The following is a 9550-nucleotide window of genomic DNA, read 5'->3' as shown; positions in this document are numbered from 1 at the left end:
TATATTCTAAAATCAAATTTCTTAAATTTCAGAAAGAAGTACGAAAATTGCACATATGCAACGTTGGCGGAAACAATACAATTGAGGTTACATCACAGAACACATGATACAATACATGAATAATTCTTTTTCTTTGTATATCAACCAGAATCAACTGACACATCTCGGACAACATTATTATGTCTGTATGTAAATAAAAAGGAATATATATTACTGATATTTTCAATGTCCTTTCTAGAATTCATCACATTTTTGGTTCCTTTAATATGAAACATTTCTAAGAACGATCGCTTGTTTAAATTCCTTTCGAACTCCAATATCTTAGTCGAGTTATAATCCATTACATGTTTGGTTTTTCTACAGTGCTCAGCAAGAGCACAAATTTTTTTGGGATTTTTTATGTCGCTTTTGTGTTGAGTAAGTCTCTTCTTAACTTGTTGGGAGGTTTGGCCTATGTAGCCTAAATTACATGACAAGCATGGAACATGATACACAACTCCCCTCATCTTCATTTTATCAATCCTATCCTTAACAGTAGAATAAAGACCGGCTATACTAAATTGATTCTTTACTGCTATTTTTAAACTAGGTTCCTTTAACAGATTGATCAACTTATGAGTAACATCAGGTATAGCTGGTAAAGATGCATAAGTAATTGGTGTTGAGACTTCGAGTTGAGATCCGTTTCCACCACCTCTTGCATCACCCAAACTTTGTGACATATCACCCGATTGCAATCGTGCAGATGTATTAAAAATTAATTTGCTGCACATTGCTCTAGGATATCCGTTCTTTACAATTAAATCATAAAAGATTTTCAAATTCTTCATTAGGAGAGTTGGATGAGAAATTCTACTGATTCTCTCTTTCATACCAATAATCAGATTAATCTTTTGTTTCAGAGGATGACTTGATAAGAAGTTGATATATCTACCAGAGCTACTGCTCTTTCTGAACCAATCAATCTTTAATTTATTATCACTTGTTCTTATCACTCTTGTGTCAAGAAAGGGAACAGAATTGTTTGTTTCCTCCTCTATTGTGAACTTAATATGCTGATTGAAACTGTTAAAACTATTAAGGACGAACTGGATCTGATCAGCAGGAACCGCACAAAATATGTCATCAACATATTTTTTTATGATAGGGATCAAAAATGGTATCAAAGCTATTACAGCATCAAGCAGGTAGTCCATCACCATTCTCGCAATAATGGGACTCAATTTCATCCCCATGGGTGATCCGAATATCTGGCAAAAAAACTTTCCATCGAAGACGAAATAATTGGACTCAAAAAGAAACTTCAGGATATTTATGAATTCGCCCATTCTTATATCTGTATGTGCTGATATTGAATCCCAATTATGTTCTATGACAGTTATTACCAAGTCAAGAGGAATGTTGCTATATAAGGATACAACATCCAAACTGATTAACTTGTAGTTCGGTGGTAATTGGAAATCATTAAACATGGCAGAAAACTCAAAACTGTCTCTAACATAATATCTATTATTAGAATTATCCACTGAATTGGTCAACACTGATGTTACAAACTCTGAAAGATGAGAAGTAGGGGTATCTATACATGACACAATCGGACGCAAAGTAAGGACAGGTTTGTGGACCTTCGGTAGGCCATAAAACCTAGCTGGAACACCATTATACTCATGTAAAATCTTACCTTGTTCCTTTGAAATATACTTCTTATCTACTAAATTTTTCACTATCGCATTAGCCTTAGTTTGAAACGATGAAGTAGGATCTCTTTGAAGTAGTCTATAATACCGATTATCATCCAGCACATCATAGGCCAAACGTAAATATTGATCTCTCCCAATTGCGACTGTGACATTACCCTTGTCTGATTGTAGTATTAAAAGATCAGGGTGACTCCTCAGAAAGCTCCTGCAATGATAGTATTCTCTCTGGAAAACATTCCTTATGACAGGAGAACTCCTGAGATAATTGGTTATCACATTAGTTGTTAGAGATCTAGTAATATTTCTGTCGTCCTCATTAAAGTCTTTTTTTAAATGAATGACATATTCAACGTCAGCAAAGAGCTTTTGAAGGGACACTTCGCCCCTAGGAACGTCTATACAAAATTTATTGCCCAAAGAAAGAAATCTTTCAACTCTTTTAGGAATCTGAAAGGAACTCACATTTTTAAACCAACCAGATTGCTGGCATACCTTATCTAATTGTTCGTCTTTTAAAAAATCAATTTTCTTTAAATTTCCAGATCTTATCTTGTGAAATCTATCATTATATCTTATTGTTTGTCTTCTCCTGAACTCTGATAAAACATGACCCGGAAGGGAACTTTCAAGTTTACTCCACTGAACCGACACTTCTGACTCTAATTTAGTTATTATCTTAACAGTCATTCTAATTTCCAAACATAAGGTCTGATGAATCACTTTCACTCTCATATTTTCTGCAAAACGTGAAGTTACACCATCAGTTACTGATGCAAAAAGATAGTTCAAATTGTTCGCTATATGTTTAGGTCTTACGCCTTGCCTCTTACACTCCAACAAGAAAACTCTTCTATTCCTCAATGATGCCAGTTTGATGTTACAATTCGCCCATGTCTTCAGACCTCTGGATGTTTCAATTCCATAAAGGTGTTGTATGTCTGCATAAAACCCCATGCTGTATCATACACAAATCGGTAACTCCAACTCTTATTATGAATCTATATCAATAACGGGTTATTGGATGAGAAAGGACTGCAATTATGTGAAACTCATTTATTCATCGTCGACGTTTCGGCTCATGTCTGAGCCTTCTTCAGGACTCTACAAGGTAATAATAATATGTTATAATACAATGTATAACACATCAACATGAGACTTACTGAATAGTCGAGGTTAAAATTATTTCTAGCATCAAAACAAGTCAACAAGTAGTCAGCAGAAGGCAACATATATCACAACAGGTGAAAAGCCATATGAATAGAATTGTTAGGCACCAAAAGTCAGTATATTCTAAATTCAAATTTCTTAAATTTCAGAAAGAAGTACGAAAATTGCACATATGCAACGTTGGCGGAAACAATACAATTGAGGTTACATCACAGAACACATGATACAATACATGAATAATTCTTTTTCTTTGTATATCAACCAGAATCAACTGACACATCTCGGACAACATTATTATGTCTGTATGTAAATAAAAAGGAATATATATTACTGATATTTTCAATGTCCTTTCTAGAATTCATCACATTTTTGGTTCCTTTAATATGAAACATTTCTAAGAACGATCGCTTGTTTAAATTCCTTTCGAACTCCAATATCTTAGTCGAGTTATAATCCATTACATGTTTGGTTTTTCTACAGTGCTCAGCAAGAGCACAAATTTTTTTGGGATTTTTTATGTCGCTTTTGTGTTGAGTAAGTCTCTTCTTAACTTGTTGGGAGGTTTGGCCTATGTAGCCTAAATTACATGACAAGCATGGAACATGATACACAACTCCCCTCATCTTCATTTTATCAATCCTATCCTTAACAGTAGAATAAAGACCGGCTATACTAAATTGATTCTTTACTGCTATTTTTAAACTAGGTTCCTTTAACAGATTGATCAACTTATGAGTAACATCAGGTATAGCTGGTAAAGATGCATAAGTAATTGGTGTTGAGACTTCGAGTTGAGATCCGTTTCCACCACCTCTTGCATCACCCAAACTTTGTGACATATCACCCGATTGCAATCGTGCAGATGTATTAAAAATTAATTTGCTGCACATTGCTCTAGGATATCCGTTCTTTACAATTAAATCATAAAAGATTTTCAAATTCTTCATTAGGAGAGTTGGATGAGAAATTCTACTGATTCTCTCTTTCATACCAATAATCAGATTAATCTTTTGTTTCAGAGGATGACTTGATAAGAAGTTGATATATCTACCAGAGCTACTGCTCTTTCTGAACCAATCAATCTTTAATTTATTATCACTTGTTCTTATCACTCTTGTGTCAAGAAAGGGAACAGAATTGTTTGTTTCCTCCTCTATTGTGAACTTAATATGCTGATTGAAACTGTTAAAACTATCAAGGACGAACTGGATCTGATCAGCAGGAACCGCACAAAATATGTCATCAACATATTTTTTTATGATAGGGATCAAAAATGGTATCAAAGCTATTACAGCATCAAGCAGGTAGTCCATCACCATTCTCGCAATAATGGGACTCAATTTCATCCCCATGGGTGATCCGAATATCTGGCAAAAAAACTTTCCATCGAAGACGGAATGGTGTTCCAGCTAGGTTTTATGGCCTACCATAAAATTTCGTCTGACAGACGAAACCAAAAGGATGATGAAAACATAAAATGTAATGTATACTGAAGAAGGCATACGCCGAAACGTTTATACGAAATAAATGAACAATACAAAAGTTATCCTAACCTAGATACCCAACATAATGAATGAATGATACATATAAAATACTAGGTAAAAAACAAACGTTATACTATATATATATATATATATCTTAGTAACATCTATAGTTTCTTACTGACCTGTAATAAAAAAAAATAGGTATTCTCCTAATATCTCCTAATTTGTAACCTTATTTGCAGGTACTTATAAATAAGAGACATTTCTAATCCAAATTGTATAAAATAAGAAAAGATTTTCTCAATTTTTTTTGCCCTTCTGTGAACATCATGGCACATTTGTTTGTCCATGCCAATTTATAGAATTTTCTGAAATCTGTCATTTGTAAAACCAATTTTTTCCTGAATAATTCAACTGAAATTGACGTACTTTTTTGATTACCCTCTACATGGTCTTGTTTTTTCTGAAGCTACCATATTTATTGTCATGGTATTGTAAGTTTTAGCCTAAGAGAATTTGAACTTTTGTTATGAGATCTTTGTATTTTCCAGTTGCTCCTGAAGAAGTCAACGATAGTTGACGAAATATAGAGCTTTAATATAATTTGACTCTCATTGGAATTTTGCCCTGAAAAATAGTCGAAACACCCTTAATTTAAATCAATAATTTCACTATAACTTCAATTTATCGATAATGGGTTTTTATCGTGAGATCTCAGCGATTTATGGCGCTGAAACTCTACAACACCTCAAGAGTTGGGCTATGTGTAACACCAAACTGGCAAGCTTCAGAAACAGACGAATTTTTCTTCTAAATTGTAAGAATAATGGTATCACCCCAAGACACATTTCGAATGGATCCAAATGCATCTATAACCTACTTGATTCGTATGTAGGAGCAGCTAAAGATATCGAAAAATTCAACAATAGGTTTAAATCCAACATTTTATCATTAGAAATTAAGTCGACAGAGATCAGAATCAGACAACTTTAAAGAAATATTGATAATTCAATTGAATTGGCACGTGGTCGATTGCCTTTGAACATCTTTAATGACTTCCATTTTCACCAAGTGCAATCATATAACAAGCAGTTCCATAAAACTAGGGTCAAACATCTCAAAAAGACAGATGATCTTAAACTATCTTATTTAAAAAAGATCAAGACTAAACAATCCTGGGTAGTGAATCTCTCAAATAACTCACTAATTCCTGAAGATATAAAGAGTATGCTATCTTTGGGTCCTAAATTCTCTATTGCCCCAAATAACCATCAAATTTCTTTAAAGAAACTTCTAGCTGACACTGAATACATTATTCATGGTATTAGTGATGAATTCAAAGATATTGTAAGAGCACAGGCCACCAATATAATCACCAATTTTCATTTTAAAAATAATATACAATCAAATTTTATCAACAAGCTATTCATTAAAACCAAAAAATTCTTAAAACAAAATGATGACCTCTTAGTAATGAATTCAGACAAGGGCAACGTAACAGTAATAATGAATAAAAATGACTATTTCACTAAGTGTAATATTTTGGTTAATGATGGAAACGTTTATGAAAAATTGACGAGAGATCCTACATCTAGATTTGAAACAGAAAATAATAAATGGGTGAAATTCATGAAAGAAAAACAATATATTGATGGGGTCATCTCCAAAAAGCTCATGTGTTATGGTTCACATCCTCCAAGATTCTATGGGCTTCCTAAGATCCACAAAGAAGGAGTTCCTATGAGACCTATAGTATGTACTATTGGCTCGCCCACATCTAATCTTAGTAAATTCATTGCCAACATACTTCAAGCCTCTTTTCACCAATACAATGAGTTTCAGATACTAAATTCAAAAGAATTTGCTATCAAAATGAATGGATTTCTTCTGCCTCCTGAACATGAGATTGTGTCCCTTGATGTAATATCATTATTTACAAACATCTCCTTAGAATTAACAATATACATTATTGATGAAAATTGGGAGTTGATAATGCCACACACAGAGATTCATAAAGAGCATTTCATTCAGATCGTTGAATACATTTTTCATTCTAATTATTTCCTATATAATGGTTCTTTCTATAAACAAAAATTTGGATGTCCCATGGGCAGTTGCTTGAGTCCTATTTTAGCTGATATGGTGATGTCAACGCTTATAAAATCATCTTTAGAGAGACTTTCTTTTACTCCATCATTTATATATCAGTATGTTGATGATCTAATTTTATCTATACCTGAAGATAGAGAAGAGGAGATACTAATCGTTTTCAACAGTTTCGATGATCACATTAAATTTACAATAGAAAGGGAGAATAACAAATCTGTACCTTTTCTAGACACGAAGCTATATAGGACTGAGGATAACAGGATTATTTTAGATTGGTACAAAAAACCCAGTAGTTCTGGGAGATATATAAATATAGATTCTTACCATGATATCAAAATAAAAACAAATATAATTTTGGGATTAAAAAGAAGAATAGAGGATATCACTCATCATACTCTAAGACAAGCGGCACTGAGAAGGCTATTTAGGCTGATGAGGGATAATGGATATTCAAACATATTTCTTAAAAAATTAATATACAATGCTCCAAGACTACCAGAACCAACCCAAGCTTTAAATGAAGTGAATAATGAAGAAAACCGAGTCTGTTTTGCAAAACTGCCCTACATTAAGGAAGTCACATTCGAATTAACGAAGCTTTTTAAGAAATTTATCAACATAAAAATCAGTAGATATAACATGGTTGTTGCTAGGTCCCTTTATAAAAGCACAAAGGATAAATTGAATATTTCAAAAATAAAAAATGTTATTTATAAGATAAATTGCAAACATCACAAGGTCTTGATAGGAGAATGGCGTTACACAAAAGTGATTCTGTTCTGAGACCTGAAAGATGTGCTTTAGCTTCACATATTAATAACACAGGACATGCTGTAGATTACGATAATATACAAGTCTTAGATCACGAACAAGAATACCAAAAAAGAACTTTTTTAGAAATGTGTTATATAAATGAAAATAAAAATTCAACGATGAATAAGAAAACGGATACGAATAATCTTAGTAACATCTATAGTTTCTTACTGAACTGTGATAAAAAAAAAATAGGTATTCTCCTAATATCTCCTAATTTGTAACCTTATTTGCAGGTACTTATAAATAAGAGACATTTCTAATCCAAATTGTATAAAATAAGAAAAGATTTTCTCAATTTTTTTTGCCCTTCTGTGAACATCATGGCACATTTGTTTGTCCATGCCAATTTATCGAATTTTCTGAAATCTGTCATTTGTAAAACCAATTTTTTCCTGAATAATTCAACTGAAATTGACGTACTTTTTTGATTACCCTCTACATGGTCTTGTTTTTTCTGAAGCTACCATATTTATTGTCATGGTATTGTAAGTTTTAGCCTAAGAGAATTTGAACTTTTGTTATGAGATCTTTGTATTTTCCAGTTGCTCCTGAAGAAGTCAACGATAGTTGACGAAATATAGAGCTTTAATATAATTTGACTCTCATTGGAATTTTGCCCTGAAAAATAGTCGAAACACCCTTAATTTAAATCAATAATTTCACAAACGACTAGTATCCTATAACTTCAACTATATATATATATATATATATATATATATATATATATATATATATATATATATATATATATATATATATATATATATATATATATATATATATATATATATATATATATATATATATATATATATATATATATATATATATATATATATATATATATATATATATATATATATATATATATATATATATATATATATATATATATATATATACATGGAATACAATTACCATACATACAAGGGCTGTCAAAGAAAATAAGTAATATATTGAAACCTTACAACCGAGAAGTAGTACATAGACCATACAATCAAGTGGGAAACATCTTTAGTAAGTTGAAAGCACCAACAACCAAGACAAAAAAATCACAGGTCATATAAAGTATACCCTGCAAGGACTGTGACAAACAATACATAGGACAGACTTCACAAAGACTAAAAGACAGACTAAACGCACATAAATATGCAAAAAACGCAACTACAGCACTTAATAAACATAAAAAAAATCAAAAACATGATTTTAATTACGATGACACGAAAATTTTAGGAATAGAACCCCAACAACGACGAAGGGAAATATTGGAAATGATTCACATACAAGTAAACAATGAAAATGTAGTGAACGAAAAACAAGACACGAAAAAGCTCAGTCAAATATACATGCCAATACTGAGAAGACCACCGATAGAAAGAAGAAGACAAGACAACCAACATTCCATTGACCCCTGACATTGACATATATGACATTAACATAAATAACACAACAATACCGACCAGAAAAGAGCAAAAATGAACAGTGAGATATTTTAATGACTATATTATTCTATTTTTATATTATATATGTTACTTTTTAGATGTCGATTTATGATTTATGTATACTGAAGAAGGCGAATGGGCCGAAACGTTTATACTACACAAAATAAAATTGTTTACAACTTTTTTGAAGACCTAGATGCCCAATCAATTCAAACTCAACATATATATATATATATATATATATATATATATATATATATATATATATATATATATATATATATATATATATATATATATATATATATATATATATATATATATATATATATATATATATATAATTGTTTCGATAGTTTCGGGGCACCCTATATATAGGTTTCTTCGGGGTTTTTTGAAATTTCTCGAATTTCCGTTTGTTTATAACTCCTGAAATTCTCGATCAAGTCGACTGAAAATTTATATTTAGCCTTGAGTTGTTAATTTCATTGAAACAGAGCATTAAAATTCGACAAAAATCTGAACCCTGCTCAGTGAGGCTTTACTTGACTTCAAACTAATAAAAACACCGTGTATGTAAATATAATATAATATAAAATATTAATCATAATTTTAACTTTTTTTTCTACACTACTATTGTCTTAAAATGAATTAATTTTTGGGTTGCCCACCTGTTGATCATGTTCTAGAAATAATTGTTTTGGTCAGACGCCTCTAAGGAATAGAGCACTTCATGAAAATGTATTTAAAAATGCTTGATTGATTTTTTTTTTCAAAGAATCTTCTGTTGAATGTGTTCAACAATTATACTATATTCGGTTTCAAAATTGAT

At 31.4% G+C, this 9550-nt stretch overlaps 1 long non-coding RNA gene across 1 annotated transcript; it reads left to right on the top strand.

The window, feature by feature from the left end:
• The first annotated feature begins 8350 nt into the window (after window positions 1-8350).
• LOC123314281 lies at window positions 8351-8900 on the top strand. The gene is made up of 2 exons (XR_006537791.1): window positions 8351-8758; window positions 8817-8900. It is a non-coding gene; the product is annotated as an uncharacterized LOC123314281 (long non-coding RNA).
• Window positions 8901-9550: the final 650 nt, after the last annotated feature.

This window comes from Coccinella septempunctata, chromosome 5, assembly GCF_907165205.1.
Source record: "Coccinella septempunctata chromosome 5, icCocSept1.1, whole genome shotgun sequence".
Taxonomy (NCBI): Eukaryota; Metazoa; Arthropoda; class Insecta; order Coleoptera; family Coccinellidae; genus Coccinella; species Coccinella septempunctata.
This window is presented reverse-complemented; position numbering and strand designations above follow the sequence as displayed.